The sequence below is a fragment of the Lygodium microphyllum genome, chromosome 24 (genome assembly GCF_053477565.2).
Source record: "Lygodium microphyllum isolate KBCC chromosome 24, Lygodium_microphyllum_v1.1.10, whole genome shotgun sequence".
Taxonomy (NCBI): domain Eukaryota; kingdom Viridiplantae; phylum Streptophyta; class Polypodiopsida; order Schizaeales; family Lygodiaceae; genus Lygodium; species Lygodium microphyllum.
The window spans coordinates 62,079,070-62,095,337 of NC_141158.1; the positions used below are offsets into that span (position 1 = coordinate 62,079,070).

The window sequence follows — 16,268 nt, forward strand, 5'->3', positions numbered from 1 at the left end:
AATGAATGTTGAGGGAGTCACGGAACAAGCTTGAATGCTCAAGCAACCATGCTCTGATACTAGTTGAAAGGTGAGAAGCATTGAAGCTTGCACGGGAGAGCTATGGTAAGACAACAAGAGCAAGAGAGAGGGAGACTCACAATGTGGGAACCCCAACAGTCACAATATGTGACCGGCCTTCCCTTTATTCATCTGTCACTAAAAGAATAAAGAATAAAGTGATGATGACGGGCGCCCACCACCTGTACTGTGGAGGTGCAGGCACTGTCAATGTAGTAATACACGTGCAGCTAGGCAGAGGCGCCTTTACTCCCCCAACACACTGTAGTTGAAGAGGTCTGAAAGGGTAAAAAAACTAGTTGATAGGTTGACATACATTAGGTATTCAGCCAAACATTATGCATATATGACTAAAGTATCAGATTATAGAGATCGTACAAAGTTCAATGAGGCAATTACAGATGAGAATTGGTGTGCTACCATGGATGAGGAATATGCAACATTTGGCTGAAAATACGACATGCGAATTGGTCCATTTACCTGAATGCAAAGTACCCATTGGCTGCAAATGGGTTTATAAAGTGAAATGCAAGTCAGATGGTTCGTTGGAAAGGTATAAAGCTCGTCTGTTTGCAAAGAGATATGCACAGTAGTATAGCCTAGATTATGAGGTGACTTTCAACCCGATTGCCAAGATGGCAATAGTGAGAACAATCATTGCATTAGTGGCTTCTAAGGGCTAGAAATTATGGCAGATGATGTAAAAAATGCATTCTTGAATGGTGACTTGCTTGAAGATGTGTATATGCAGCAGCCTGAGGGTTATGTACACCAAACTATTTGACATATGTGTGTAAGCTAAAAAAGGCATTGTGTGGGCTCAAACAGGCACCGAGAGCATGGAATGCTCACATAAGCACTTATTTGTAGCAACTTGGTTTTTAGATAGGACATGCACATCACAACTTATGTACAAAGAAGACAAACCATGGTTATGTTTTTATGGTAGTTTATGTCGATAATTTGATCATCAGTGGAGATGCTGATCATGGGATTGCTGACATTAAAGCAATGTTACAGGAGGCTGAATTCAAAGTCAAGGATCTTGGTGAGCTAAAGTACTTTCTCAAGATTGAGGTTGTGTCTACACCTCTAGGTATATGGGTGTTGAAAAATTAGTATGCTCATGATATGTTGCTAAAATATGGCATTATGGAGTGTAAAGCCATGGAAATGTTGGATCAGAATGTCAAACTTGGAGTTGATGTTGGGACTGAGATTGAGGACTTGTGAAACTGCTACACGATTTTGGTATCTAGCTTGACAGGAAAGTCACATTGCATTGTGACAATCTCAGTAGTGTGATGTTGGCTAGAAACCTCGTCTATCATGCTAAATCCAAACACATTGAGGTTCATTACCATTTCATCAGGAAAATGGTACTTATAGGATAGATTGATCTACTTCATGTGAAGAAAAAATACCAAGTAGCAAATATCTTTACCAAATCACTTTGGTAAATAGAAATTCGTTTGTTTCAAGAAGCTACTTGGAGTACAACAACTAGTCTGAGCTTGAGGGGGAGTTTTGAGGCTTCAAGCTCAACTCATGTACACCAACATGATAGCTAGTGTCCAACTATCTCTAGCATGTTAGTCGTAGTGAATAAGTCAGGTACACTTAACTCTGGAAGGGTTAGTCAGTGTGAGTAGTCATCAAGTCACTAAGATCTAGATCTTTCTAGTCATTTTATGTATGTGTGTGAGATATATGAAATAAGGGGAGTGTGGGAGTTACTTGCTCTATCTTGCCTTATGTCTCTCCTATCTTGATACAGCTACTCTCTTTGCACATGGCTATCAAAGAACGCTTGGGAGATGATGAGTCCCTACAATGCTATCTCTTGCACTTGGAATGTCTAGATGAGGCTCGCAAAGATAGCCCTACAATGCATGGAAGCCACACAAGCTTGTAGAAAAGCCTATCATGATAGCTTCATCAAAAAGAAGGAGTTCAAGGAAGGTGACTTAGTCCTTGCTTTATGATCCAAGATTCAACAAGTTTCCAAGCAAGCTTCAACAATGATGGATGGGCCCCTATAAGGTACTTGCCGTCAACCCTAATGGCTATGTCCAAGTCCACACTTGATGCTTCTAATGATCCCTTCCTGATTAATAGCTATCGCCTCAAGATGTATTACCCTCTTGGGAATCTTGACAATCACCACTGATAGGATTTAACTATTGCTCCTGATAGCGCTCATGTTGATCCTCATGGCCTTATTCTGTTAGCCCCTCTCAACCACTTTCCACCCCTCCTTGGCTTCCTTTCCATCAGATCTAGCAGAGGTGGCGAGGATGGTTCTGATACATGGTGCTCCTGCCATTCTCCTCTTTCAAAAAAAAAAAAAACAAAAAGAGAAAAAAATAAACATATAATCGATCATGGGAGAAAAGGACTTTGGTCCTTGTCATGCCAACCTATTCTTTGAGAAAAGGTGGAAACACCCTTGGGAGTAGGGCAAAAGAAAAGAAAAAAAAAGAGAAAAAACCAATTAACATCAAAACTATTATGGGAGAAAAGGAAGAAATTCCCTATCATAATAGGCCTCGTTCCAAGAAAAGGTGGCACACACCCTTGGACGGGAAGCTAGCTATGGAAAAGGTAGTAACACCCTACAATCCAAGACAACTGCATTACTAGTAAAACTATTTTAGAAGAAGTTCCCGAGCTGCCTCCCTTGGTGCGCTGAATCTTGCAACCCATCAATGCTTCTGACTCCTCCAAACAGACGATATTTCCAATATGCAATCCAAGTATTGGACGTGTTGGCTACCTCCCTGGGTACACCTCTTCATCAACCAATCCAAGGGACATTATCAACCAAACAAAGTTGATCTTCATCAACAAACCTTGAGCGATGTGAGCTTTCATCCTAACCGGATGGGGATGCGAGTAAGTATTGCCCTCTGTATTCATCAACAGAGCGAGAGATAGAGGGTGGGGTGAGTGACCATTCCTTGCCCTTTATATCTAACAAGAGAGGTGACATATATGAATGGAGCATTGCACGCATAGGTTGGGCCTCTCAATGCACAAAGCACACATTGTTTTTGTGCATGGCTCTATAAGGCTCCCTGGCCTTCCTTCTCACACCATATACAAGCACAAGAGGGCGGGATGCACTATTGCACCATCAATTGCACACAAGGCATACAACCTTTGCACAAGTAGCAGTGACGATTCAATCAACAAGGTGTGAGGAACTTGGTTGCCCTCCTATAATCATCAACAAAGCATGAGATAGAGGGGGGACTAAGCATGACTGATTTCCCCTTCATCAACTGGAGAGGTGCGGATTGAGGGATGTTCCAACAATCAGAGACAGGTATGCTCTTGTTTCCCTATGCACACACAGGATGGGTCTCCTCTACCATCACTACACAGCTCATTCTATTTGGTGCACTGCACGCTAAGGCTCCTTGGCCTTCCTTCTTGCACCTATGCCAATGGGTTGGGACACACCAATGCACCATCAATTGTGCACATTGGCATAATACACCATCAATTTTGCACATTGGCATACTCCCTCTGAACCATCCCTCTTGTAGATCTCTAAATTGTGAGTAAGCTATGGGTTCGATTATTATCTATTAAGTGATGTGAACCATGGGGCAAGCGACTGATCTACCATTGTAATGTGAGTGATCGTCAAGATTGAGTGTTGTATACTTTGCCACCGACAACATAATCAATGCTTCGTCAACAATACTACCTCCTTGGGTGCTGCTGCATAGTCCCTGCCATGCTGGAGGAGTGTGATGTGGTGAGCCTTGATACCTCCTGCCGATGACTACGATCCTTTCTGAGGCAGCAATAGTTCACCTCAACCATTTGCAAATCGGCAGGCCAAGTTTTTCTAGCCCTACCCCTTTTGATTGCAAGAGTCGTGGTCATGTTTTAAGTGTGGGGACATACATGTACAAATTTTGATCAAGTGTTAGGCCCTATTGATTAAGTCCATTTGATCTATTAAGGTCTTAAGTGTGGGGACGCGTCCCTACACATCCGCTTTGTATACCCTCCTGACAACCTCCCTATGAGATGATTTGACCATACCATGTTCTAGTCATACCCTAATGGGTCCTTTCCTCACCCATCAATCCCATTTTTACCCTGCCTTGGGGTCGTTCTTTGTCTGTGTGGCTTTCTTTATTGTTTTGTCCCTTTTTTATGAGAAAGCATCCTATGTTGACAAACATAAAAATATGACCTTATAGTCATGTTTATTCCTTTGAACTGGCCACTTTTCCTTTTTATCATCCTCATCTCCAAGCCATGGATCATGAGTTGTTAATTTTTTAAGAATTTTTTTGCCCATTTCACGTGTTTACATGCAGATCCACCTTTTTCGCTTCAGAATAGCGATCTCATGATACAACTATGATTTATACATTTCCCTTAACATTTTTCCTTTTTTTTTTCCTGTCCTTCTACTACATGATTTTTCCATTATTAATTTTCTCATCCTTTCGAGAGTTCTCGTGTGTGTTTTTTGTCGTTTTTCCATCTGAACTTGCCTGAATCACCTTGAAATTCAATTCTAATTTGATATCCTATCTGGCTTTCTCCCTTACATACTTTTCCTTTTTTCCCTCTCTTGTTTCAACCCATCAATTTTATTTTATTAAATTTTTCGTGTATTTTTGTGATAATTTTTTCTATTTTTTCCAAGTGAATGCTCCTTAATGCTGCCAAAAATGAGTTTTGACTTGACAAACTTGTCCCACAAGTTTACCCTGAAATTTTTTATTTTTATTGTACTCCGTTCCAATGCACGGATTTTCTCGTATTAAATTTTGACTCCATTTCTATTTGTAATTTTGTCGTTGTTTCCATGTAAACACGCCCTACAACACCTAGAACCGCATTCTACTTTATCCATAATCCTATTTGTCACTTTCTTGTGGATATTTTTTGTTTTCATTCTTCTTGGTTTCGACTGCTAGATTTTTTCAAATCAATTTTTATTCATATTTTTTGGTGCATTTTGTCCGTTTTTTCCATGCAACCAGGTCTTATCCCTGTCGAATGGTGCATCTTTTAGGTAGAGAGGAGGGCAATACTAAAGATGGTGGGACAAATCTTGGGACAGAGCTTGACCATGTGGTCAAGCCTAATATAGACCCTCTACATTTTTTTGACTTTGAGATCTCCATGGCTCAAGCATGTATCAACATTCTCTCTATGGGGGAGGAGCTTGGTAACATTCTTTCCCCTCTTTGTTTGATGTGAGTCTGATGTGTCTTTTAGATAGACAGGAGGGCAACTTGTAAACATGGTGGGTTAGAGCTTGGTGATGCATCTTTTAGGTAGGGGGAAGGGCAACCTATAAAGTTTTCTTGACCATGTGCTCAAGCGTATATAGATCCTTTCCATTTCTTTGACTTTGACATCTCTTTGGGATCAACATTCTTGCTATGGGGGAGGAGATTGGTAGCATTCCTTCCCCTCTATCTCTGTGTGAGACACAATAGTTTCCCCTCTCTTGTTGAGGTGTTAATGATATAAAGCCTCATCACATGCTCTCAAGCTTGAATATTGTCTATTTTATATTTATTTTTGAAATATCTTCGTGATATAGCTTGACATGTACTCAAACTTGTATCAACCCTTCTTACTAGGGGAGGAGCCTCACAAGATAGGTTCTTGGTATCTCCTTTCCACTCCCATCCCTTTTAGATGTATTTAAGAAGAGAGATTGACCCTATGGCCTAGTTTGTAATGATCTTCTTTGTTTGGCATGACTATGAGGTGTCTTTGAGACAAAGGGGAGGGAAACTAGGCAAGATGGTGGAATGGAGCTTTTGCACATGATCGAGCCTATATAGACCCTCTCCACTTTTGAGAGAGGATTTAAGCCTAAAATCAAGCCTGTCATGATCTTTTTTGTTTGTTAACATGATTGTGAGGTATCTTTGAGACAAAGAGGAGGGAAACTAGGCAAGATGGTGTGATGGAGCTTGTGCACATGCTAAGCCTATATACACCTTCTCCACTTTTATGTGACTTTGAGGTTTCTCATTGAGATAGCTGTGAGACATTGTAGTGGGAGCTCATGCTCAACTGCCAAAATCCACAGACCGCTTATTCTTTCAAGCATTTCAAGCCAATCACTAATGGATATCTCTCACATAGTCGATGTGCTATCTCTCTCTACGAGTGTAGTGAGTTTACCTCCATGTTTGATCGAGTTGCCTCCTCTCCCGAGCACTCCGCTAGCTCCATGATCCACGTGCAAGCTTAAAGTGAGCTTGTGTTACTAAATTTATTGCTTATTATGCATTCTCTATTTAATAAATTCATGTCAATAAATTAATGACTCACTTTTCTTTAAGTGTTGATGATGATCTTGTTGAGATATCGAGCTCCACTCGTGGTATGCTAGGGTGACCATTGTGCATTTATGTCACCGACTTGTCAGTTGCAGATGTGGTTGGTACACCGCCCATGAATAATAGCTAGATGACAGCTATCCTTATCTACTCTACTTCGTGGCTCAGTTAGTATGCCACCTTAGTTAGTTGTCTTTGGTTTGAGACCCATATATAGGGTTCTTCTATTTCTTTGTATAAGAGTTCTTTTGGCTTACACAACTAAGAAGAGGAAAACTGTTTTTTAGCCTCCACCCTTGTGTGTATTCCCCCATTGTGCAAGCAAGAAAGCTACAAGTGAGACTCCTTTCTTCTCTCCCACAATCTTGACATGGTATCAGAGCCTTATTCGTGGTAAGGAGCTCAAGAAAGCAAGCCAAGCTCGCGGTGTTCTGGTAAGAAGAGCAGTGTTGCTTTCATTTTTTGTTTTGGGAGCAAATCTCTGCAGGTAGCACAACCGAAAATTGCAAGAGTGCATTGTCTCAGGTTGAGACGCCCTTCGTGGTGAAGCAAGAGGGCATTTCGAGGCTTGTTTTGGAGGCAGAAGTTTTCTGCACGCACTCAGGAAAAGGCCCTGTTTTATGCTGTGCGACCACTGTTCTACAGGTCGGTGAAAAGTTACCACAGAAATTGCATCATATGCTTGTGCGCAGAGACATTGGGAGTTATAGAATCATCCTTGGTTCCTGCTTATGCAAAATCGTCACTAGGAAGTGACTATGTAGTTAAATACCACTTTCGCCAGTTTTGCAGATTTGCCCTTGTGAGGGTGAAGCTGTGTTTTTTGCAGTGACAGAATTTTTTGTAGTGTTCTGTAATGGCGTCTGATTCTCTTTCACAGATTGTAACTGAAAAGCTTGACAAGAACAACTTCCAAGCATGGAAGTTTAGAATGACGAATTTCTTTATGGGAAAAGGATATTGGAAATTTGTTGTAAGAAATGAAGAAGAACCAGTTCTTCCTGATGTTTCCAATCAACAGCAAATGCAGGCATTCAAAGCATGGCATGAGAGAGCCAGGAAAGTTATGTACTGGCTGTCTATCAGTATTTCAGACTCTATGATTGTGCATATTCAGGATGCAAGTACGCCAAAGGAGACATGGGATACTTTGTCAAAAATGTATAGCACAAATACGCAAGCCAGGAAAATACAGCTCAAGCAAGAGTTGCATAATGTGCAAAGAGAAAATATGAGAATCAATGACTACCACATGAAGGTGAAGAAGATTGCAGATGCACTTGCTTCCATTGGGTCGCCAGTGGAAGATGATGATTTAGTTTCTGTGACCTTGAATGGTCTAGAAAAGGATTATGCATAGTTCCGAACATCCATTTCCGTCCTGAAAGATTTTCTGATTTTGAGGAGTTGATTGCTCTTCTAATTTCTGAGGAGCAGAGAAATGGTGGTGCATCTTCTTCAGGAGGAACTTCAAAAGAAGTTGTCTTCTACTCAAATGCTGGAAGAGGTAGAGGCAGAGGTAGAGGAGGCCATGGTAGAAATCAGAATATGCAGCAAACTCAAGAAAACCAGTCCTATGGAGGAGGACGTGGTAATTCTAGAGGCAGGGGGAGCCAAAGAGGTCGTGGTGGATGGCAAAGAGGCCAAAATGCAAACAGTAATGTTGAATGCTACTACTGTGGTAAAATGGGTCATATGGCTAAAGACTGCTATAAAAAGCAGAATGACATCATGAATGGAAAACTGCAACAAGGAAATTATGCATCTTCTAGTAGACACGGTAATGACAGAAATGAGAATTTGTTTATGGTGCAACACATGAACAATTCTGTGACAAGTGCACAAGAAAGCAACGAAGTGTGGTATGTTGACTCAGGTGCATCAAACCACATGACAGGTCATGCAGAATGGATGGAGGATGCAAGGAAAATGGAAAAACCAGGATTTGTGGAGACTGGTGATGATACTGCACATCCTATTGTGCAGATTGGAAAAATTCATTTGTCTATGCAGGATGGGAAAAAGAAATACCTATTTGATGTATTTCATGTCCCGAATATCACCAAGAATCTGGTTTCTGTTGGTCAAATGGTTGAGCAGGGCTTGCAGGTTAGATTTAATCCTCATGGATGCTTTGTTGAGGATATGAAAAATAAAGGTCGCTTGATAGTAAAAGGAAAGAAGAAGGGCAGAATGTTTACGTTGGATGCAGACATGCCTGAATTGAGTGCAGCAATGTTTGCACATGGGACCGGTGTAGTTGCAGATATTGATATCTGGCATAAACGCATTGGTCATGTTAGTGTACAGCGACTTAAATCAATGCAGGCCCAAAATATTGTTGCAAGATTGCCAAAATTCAAGGTTGCAGAAATGCATAAGGTATGTTAAGCCTGTTAGTTTGGAAAATAGGCAAGGAAACCATTTCCTAGACATGTTCAAGAGAGTAAGAAGCCATTGGAATTAATCCACTCTGATGTGTGGACTACTAAAGCTGCATCTCTTGGAGGCTGTCATTATTTTGTCACTTTTATTGATGACTATAGCATAAAAGTTTGGGTGTATTTTATGAAAAAGAAAAGTGAAGTGTTTGGGCATTTCAAAACTCTTAAAGCTATGGTTGAAAAAGAAACAGTCCTGCAAATAAAATGCCTAAGGTCAGATGGAGGGGGAGAGTACCTCTCAAATGAGTTTGCAAGGTTCTTGCAGGAGCATGGGATAAAGAAGCAATATTCATGCAGTCATACCCCACAACAAAATGGAATTGCAGAAAGGAAAAATAGGCATATTGGAGAGGTATCTCGTGCCATGCTCAATGAAAAAGACATGCCAGATTTTTATTGGGTTGAGGCAGTTGCTATAGCAGTCTACATAATGAACATGATTCCCACTGCAACAATACATTGGGTGACTCCAGAGGAGAGGTATACTGGTAGAAAACCAGATATTTCTCATTTGAAATTTTTTGGTTGCATTGCCTATGTTCATGTGCCAGATGAGTTGAGATCCAAGTTGGATCCAAAAGCTGAGAAGTGCATCTTTATTGGTTACTCTTTGCAGCAGAAAGGGTATAGATGCTATAACCCTTCTACTCGTAAGTTTACAGTGAGTAGAGATGTTGTTTTTGATGAGATGAGTAGCTGGTATAAACCAGTAAATGTGATTGATAATGTAGATGCACAAAATGGTAATGCTGCACATAATTCACAGCAGCAGTCACAAGATATCAGTGGACCTGGAGCATCCTCTAGCAGTGGTTCATATTCTTTGCCATGGACAAGCAGATTGAGATCAGGAGAATCTTCTCAAAGCAATGCAGATAGTGGTATGCAGGTATCACGAAAAGGAAAAGAGAAGGTAGATTAGCCCATGTTTGATGTGGATGCAGGTCACTCGTATGTGGATAGTGAATCCAGTGGCTCAGAATAGAGCATTGATGATGAGTTGGGTATTCCTTCTATTGTTACACCTAGAGTAAGGAAGACCAAGGATGTTTTGAGAGTACCTGGGAGTGAACCTACTTTGCGCAAGTCTACCAGAGCTAGGTATCCTGTGGATAGGCTGAAATACAATGGATTTACAGCCATTCACTATGCATATATGGTCAAAGTGATACAGGAACCAGAACCTACTTCTTTTGAGCAAGCCATGGGAAAAGAAAAATGGGAGAAAGCCATGGATGAAGAAATGGATGCCTTGGAAGAAAATGCTACATGGGAGTTGGTATCTTTGCCTAAAGGTAAAAATGCAATTGGCTGTAAGTTGGTTTATAAGGTGAAGCACAATGCAGATGGTTCTCTGAACAGATATAAGGCAAGATTAGTAGTCAAGGGGTATGCACAAACATATGGCATTGACTATGAAGAAACATTCAGTCCGGTTGCAAGGATGGCAACCGTAAGAGCAGTCATTGCTATGGCTGCATCAAAGGAATGGTCTTTACATCAGATGGATGTAAAGAATGCCTTCTTGCATGGTGATTTTCAAGAAGAGGTCTATATGGAGCAGCCACCAGGTTATGTGCATGCTGTTCATCCTGAGTTTGTTTGCAGGTTGAAGAAAGCCTTGTATGGCTTGAAGCAAGCACCTAGAGCATGGTCTGATAAGATAGGACAGTATCTTGTCACTATTGGCTTTCAGATTTCCAAGGCAGATTTCTCACTTTATGTGAGAAAAACATAGAAAGGTATTATGCTACTTGTCATTTATGTTGATGATTTGATTATGACAGGTGACAGTGATGAAGATATCCTTCATGTGAAAATGCTATTGAAGCAGAAGTTTGAGATGAAGGATTTGGGAGAGCTGCGTTATTTCTTGGGCATTGAGGTGATTAGATCACCAAGTGGGATACAACTCTTGTAGAGGCAGTATGGATTGGACATGCTGTCCAAATATGGGATGACAGGCTATAAGCCTATTTCAGTTCCTTTGGAGCAGAATGTGAAGCTGAGCGCAGATGCAGGTGAGCTTCTGGAAGACCCTACTATGTATAAACATATAGTAGGAAGTTTGATTTATATGACTATTACCATGCCAGATTTGAGCTATGCTATTGGATTGGTAAGTCAGTTTATGCAGGCTCCAAGGAAATCGCATTTGGATGCGGCTAGACGCATACTCAGATATGTGAAGTCCACATTGCAGTATGGACTATTTTATGAGACTGGGGTTCCGATACAGTTGCATGGATACACTGATGCTGATTGGGCTGGTAGTATTTCTGATAGACGATCTACCAGTGGGTATGTGTTCTCTTTTGGGAGTGCTGCAGTCACTTGGAGCAGCAAGAAACAGCCTACAGTTGCCTTGTTGAGCACAGAGGCTGAGTACAGGGGTGCAGCAAAGGCTGCATGTGAGATAGCTTGGTTGCATAAGCTACTTTATGATATGCATCAGCCTACAGATGGGCCAGTTGTCATTTATTGTGACAACATGAGTAGTATACACTTGGCAAATAACCCAGTCTACCATGCTAGAACAAAGCACATTGAGGTGCATTATCACTATGTGCGGGAGAGGGTTTTACTAGGTCTTATTGATCTAGTTTATGTCAGCATAGAGGATCAGGTAGCTGACATATTCACGAAGGCATTGGGCGCAGAGAAGCTGCGCAAGTTCAGAGACCTGCTTGGTGTGCAGGAATTGGGATTGAGCTCGAGGGGGAGTGTTGAGATATCGAGCTCCACTCGTGATATGCCAGGGTGACCGTTGTGCATTTATGACACCGACTTGTCAGTTTTGCAGATGTGGTTGGTACACCGCCCATGAATAATAGCTAGATGACAACTATCCTTATCTACTCTAGTTCGTGGCTCAGTTAGTATGCCACCTTAGTTAGTTGTCTTTGGTTTGAGACCCATATATAGGGTTCTTCTATTTCTTTGTATAAGAGTTCTTTTGGCTTACACAACTAAGAAGAGGAAAACTATTTTTTAGCCTCCACCCTTGTGTGTATTTCCCCATTGTGCAAGCAAGAAAGCTACAAGTGAGACTCCTTTCTTCTCTCCCACAATCTTGACAGATCTAGCATGGCCATGAGACCATTTAGAGACCACTATTCCTAGTGCATCACTTAATGGGGTGATCAGAGCACTATGACGAGGATATCTGGTACATGCAGTACAAGTTATGAAGGGGAAAAGAAGTGTATGCCAAGTGTAAGAGTGTACACAAGAACCAAGGAGTTACACATAAATGAAGATGGATTGAGTTCTAAGAAGAGGAAGTGCATTAACATTGTGTATTTATATTTATGTGTGCATCCAGGGACACCTGGGAATGTTTTACTTGTGTGTAATGAGCATTGCATTCATTTGGGGTCATCCTCTCCCCTACAAGTCAAGGTTTAAGGTCTTTTCTTTCATTAAGAAAGATGAGAGAGGGAATTCTCTCACTAAGAAAGACGAGAGACGTGATCCTCTAGAAGTGAGAAGAGAAGTGATTTTATCTTTCTAAGGTCTAAAATGACACAAGCTTTTGTGTGGAATTCAATCTTAAGGTTGAGGTCCAAGGCAATCTAATGAACTCTCCTTATCTATGACTCAAGGTGGTTGCATGGACCACAAGTTAATAGTACAGTTTAAAAAGCTGTTTTTTTGAAAATTTTATTTTTTAAATATCTCAGAATAGAAAAATGTTCTCTAAAAATGGGCCGTTTGAGTTATCGGAAACAACGACATCTACAACTTTTGTGTTGGACATTTTTTCATCCAAACAACGCACAAAGAGATATCTTGAAATTAGTGCTGCATAGTGGAACAACCATATCTTGCATGAAGATCAACTCAACTCTCTCTCCAAGAAGAGAAGCTCTTGAAAGCCTATAAAAGAGGAGGTTCTCCTTGGGTGTAAGGGAGGGGTGAAGGAAAAATCACTTTGCATGTATCCAAGAGGAAAAGAGAAGGTGCAAGTGTTGCAGAAGCCCTGCTAAAATCAAGTGCTACGAAAGCTCTCTTGAAATCAAGTTCCGAGAGGAGAAGAGAAGGTGCAAGTGACGTGGAAGCTCTGTTGAAATCAAGTTCCAAGAGGAGAAGAGAAGGTGCAAGTGCTGTAGAAGCTCTGCTGAAATCAAGCGCCAAGAGGAGAGCCCTACACATATTGTGTGGGAGAGAAGGAGACTCGAGAAGGATCAAAAGGTGCCAACTTCCAAGTTGTGCAAGTATTAGCCGGTTGTATATCGTGCAAGGAACCATGATCTTGTTTCCAAGATCTACAAGTAAGAACTGGCTTATGTGTAACGGAGGAGCTTGCTCCTTATCAATAATATAACTCCACAAGGGGGGGGACTGGCCCATCTTCCAGTCCCTAGTGTGTTGCCAATTTCTCTACCTCTCTCTCTACATCTTTCTTTTCTCTCATCTATTCTCCCTCTGTGCCAACATAATATTCGCCATATATATTTTAAGTATATAAGAAAGTCGAGTGTGTATCTCCGATTCTATAATAGTGGTATCAGAGCATGTCTCTTTGCTTTTCTCAGAGTAAAGGTGATCCTTGCGAGAAGAAGGTAAAGATGACAAATGATGAAGCACCTACAAGTGAGTAATTACAGGCTCAATTGACAGAGTATTGTGGCTTGTTGGAGATTCCCAAAGTACATCAATTGATTGACAACTTAAGGGCAAGGGAAGAAGCTACCTATGAAGAAGGACCGAATCCTCCAAAAGATGGTGATACTGGAGGAAACACCATTGCACCAATTGATGGTAAGATGCAAAGCATCCAATTGCTAAGAAGCTTCCTAGAAGGAAGAAGGATTCTCAGGCCAAGAAGAGTAAAAAGACCTCAAGTGAGGCAGATAAGGAGGGAGTCATCTCCCTCAACAACGAGCTACTCCCTTGATTACTCAAGTTCCTCCTCCTCCTCCTCATCTTCTAGTTTCTACTCTCTTGGTTCTAAGTCTCGTGCAATCCGCAAACGGACAAAGAAGGACCATAAGAGGAGCAAGCTTAAGAAGACTAAGATTTTCAAGTCTGGGGATAAGGATATAAAGTTTGACTCTTATTCTGGTAAGAGAGATCCTACTAAGGCGTTAGCCTTTGTCAGGCAATTTAAAGTTTCTTTTTCTGATGGTAATTTCTCAGAAAAATCCAAGCTAAGGCATGTAGGCATATACTTGAAAGACACTACTAGCAATTGGTGGTTGACTCTCATTTTGGAGGAAAGGAAACCTACGACTTGGGAAAAGTTCAAGAAGAAGTTTTATGCTCAATTCTTGCCTCCTGATTTTGACAATGATGTCACAAGAAGGAGTGGGATTGGCTAGGCCAGAAAGAGCATGAAAAGGTCACTAGTTATGTGGACAAGTTTTGATCTACTCTTCTCAAGGTCACTCCTTCATGGAGATCAACAATGAAGAGAAGAAAAGGAAGTTTGAAGCTGGCCTACTCCCTCATTTACACAAAACCATGAAGGTGTATCCACATTGATCACACAATTGATCTTATCCCAGGCAGTTCACCACCTAACCAACTGCCTTACTGAGTAAGTGCAAGTCATCAAGAGGAGATCCTAACACAAGTAAACAAATTGTTGGAAAAAGGGTTAGTTCAACCTAGCTCTTCTCCATACTGCTCTCCAGTCTTACTTGTTCAAAAGAAAGAAGGTTCTTTCCGTATAAGCATAGACTACAGATCTTTGAACAAGATCACAATTAAGAATCGTTTTCCTATCCCAAGGATAGATGATATCTTGGATAAGTTGCAAGGGGCTAGTATCTTTAGTCGCATTGATCTCAAGAGCGGCTTTCACCAGATACGGATAGCACATGAAGATGTTCATAAGACAGCTTTGCATATGACATTTGGACTATAGGAGTTCTTAGTCATGCCATTTGGTTTGACTAATGCAGCCGCCACATTCAATTGAATGATGAAGAGAATTTTTAGACCTCACTCAAATTTCACAGGTGTCTTCTTTGATCACATTCTAATATTTTCATGGTCTGAAGGAGAGCATAGAAAACATATATCTATTTTTTTTCAAGAGCTTTTCAAGCATAGACTACATGTCAATGCTAAGAAGAGTGAAATTTTCTTTCGAAAATTCATTACTTAGGCCATATTGTTTCTCACAATTTGGTGAGAATGGATCCTAAGAAGATTCGACCCATTGTTGAATGGCCTACACCTACTTCTGTACATGAAGTTAGAAGTTTATTGGTCCTATGTTCATACTATAGGAGGTTCATATGAGGTTTTGTGTATGTTGCATCTCCTCTACATGACCTTACTAAGAAGCGAATGCCTTTTTGCTAGGGATCAATCCCCCCCTCCAACAACGTGGCACACGCCTCCCCTCCTCAGAAAACCCCACTCCATGACATGGCACACCCCATGACATGGTATGCCTAGCTGCTCCACCCAACCCTCCCATAGCATGGCACCACCCAACCCCTCCATGACATGGCACACCCTCCCTCCTCAGAAAACCCCACTCCTCCAAACCCCCCCACAACATGGCACACCCTTCGCCCCCAAAAAACCTTGCATTGTGAGGAGGGGGTATCATGTCAAAGCGAGGCAAAGGGATAGACCGTGCACGACATACGCAAAGACAATCGCGATAAGAAGAGGAGGCATCATGTCATGGCAAGGCGAGGGGGTTTCCTACCATGATGTCAGCATGGAGAGTCAAGACGTGATCTGAGGGGATTACCATGCCATGGTCTTGAAACAAGCATGCAAAAGGGTGTAGCACCAAGACTTCCCAGGAGGTCACCCATCCTAGTACTATTCTGGCCCAAGCACGCTTAACTGTAGAGTTCTAATGGGATCCGGTGTATTAGCACTGGTATGACCGCACCACGAACACAAAGGAATTCCAAAGAGCTCTTGTATACTCACTAAGTGGAATGAGAGAGCTCAAGAGTGAGGCATGGCAGCATGCCATGCCACGGAGGATGTAACTCAACGTGAACCCTAAACCCTGTGCACATGGAGGCAACACACAAAAGATTGAATGTCGCCGCGTGCCATTTCTGACATGAAGGGCAAGCATCCACGTGAAGAGCACCCCATGCACACATAGGTGATGATGTAGAAAAGATCAAGTCGCAGAATATGTGCCATGGAGGACACGAGCCCACAGCATGCCACAAGGTGGTGGGGGAGAGGGGGGCATGCCACGACATGCCATTCATACCACAGAGGACCCGTGTCCACGCAAGCACTAAACCCCGTGCACATAAGATTGAGTCATAGAATCCATGCCGTGGACGGACTTAGAATGCCATTGGGTACCCTTTATGACACCGAGGGTGAGCATCCACGTGAAAAGAACCTCGCTGATGGGACCTAAAATGGGTCGGCACTGGCTAAGGCACTAGCCCAGACCTCATGTAGTCAATAGACAACCCCACCACATGGCCTT

The 16,268-nt window shown here is 41.8% G+C and overlaps 1 pseudogene; it reads right to left on the reverse strand.

The window, feature by feature from the left end:
• Positions 1 to 15,584: 15,584 nt before the first annotated feature.
• Positions 15,585 to 15,703, reverse strand: LOC148015159 (5S ribosomal RNA; annotated as a pseudogene).
• Between the last annotated feature and the right edge of the window lie 565 nt (positions 15,704 to 16,268).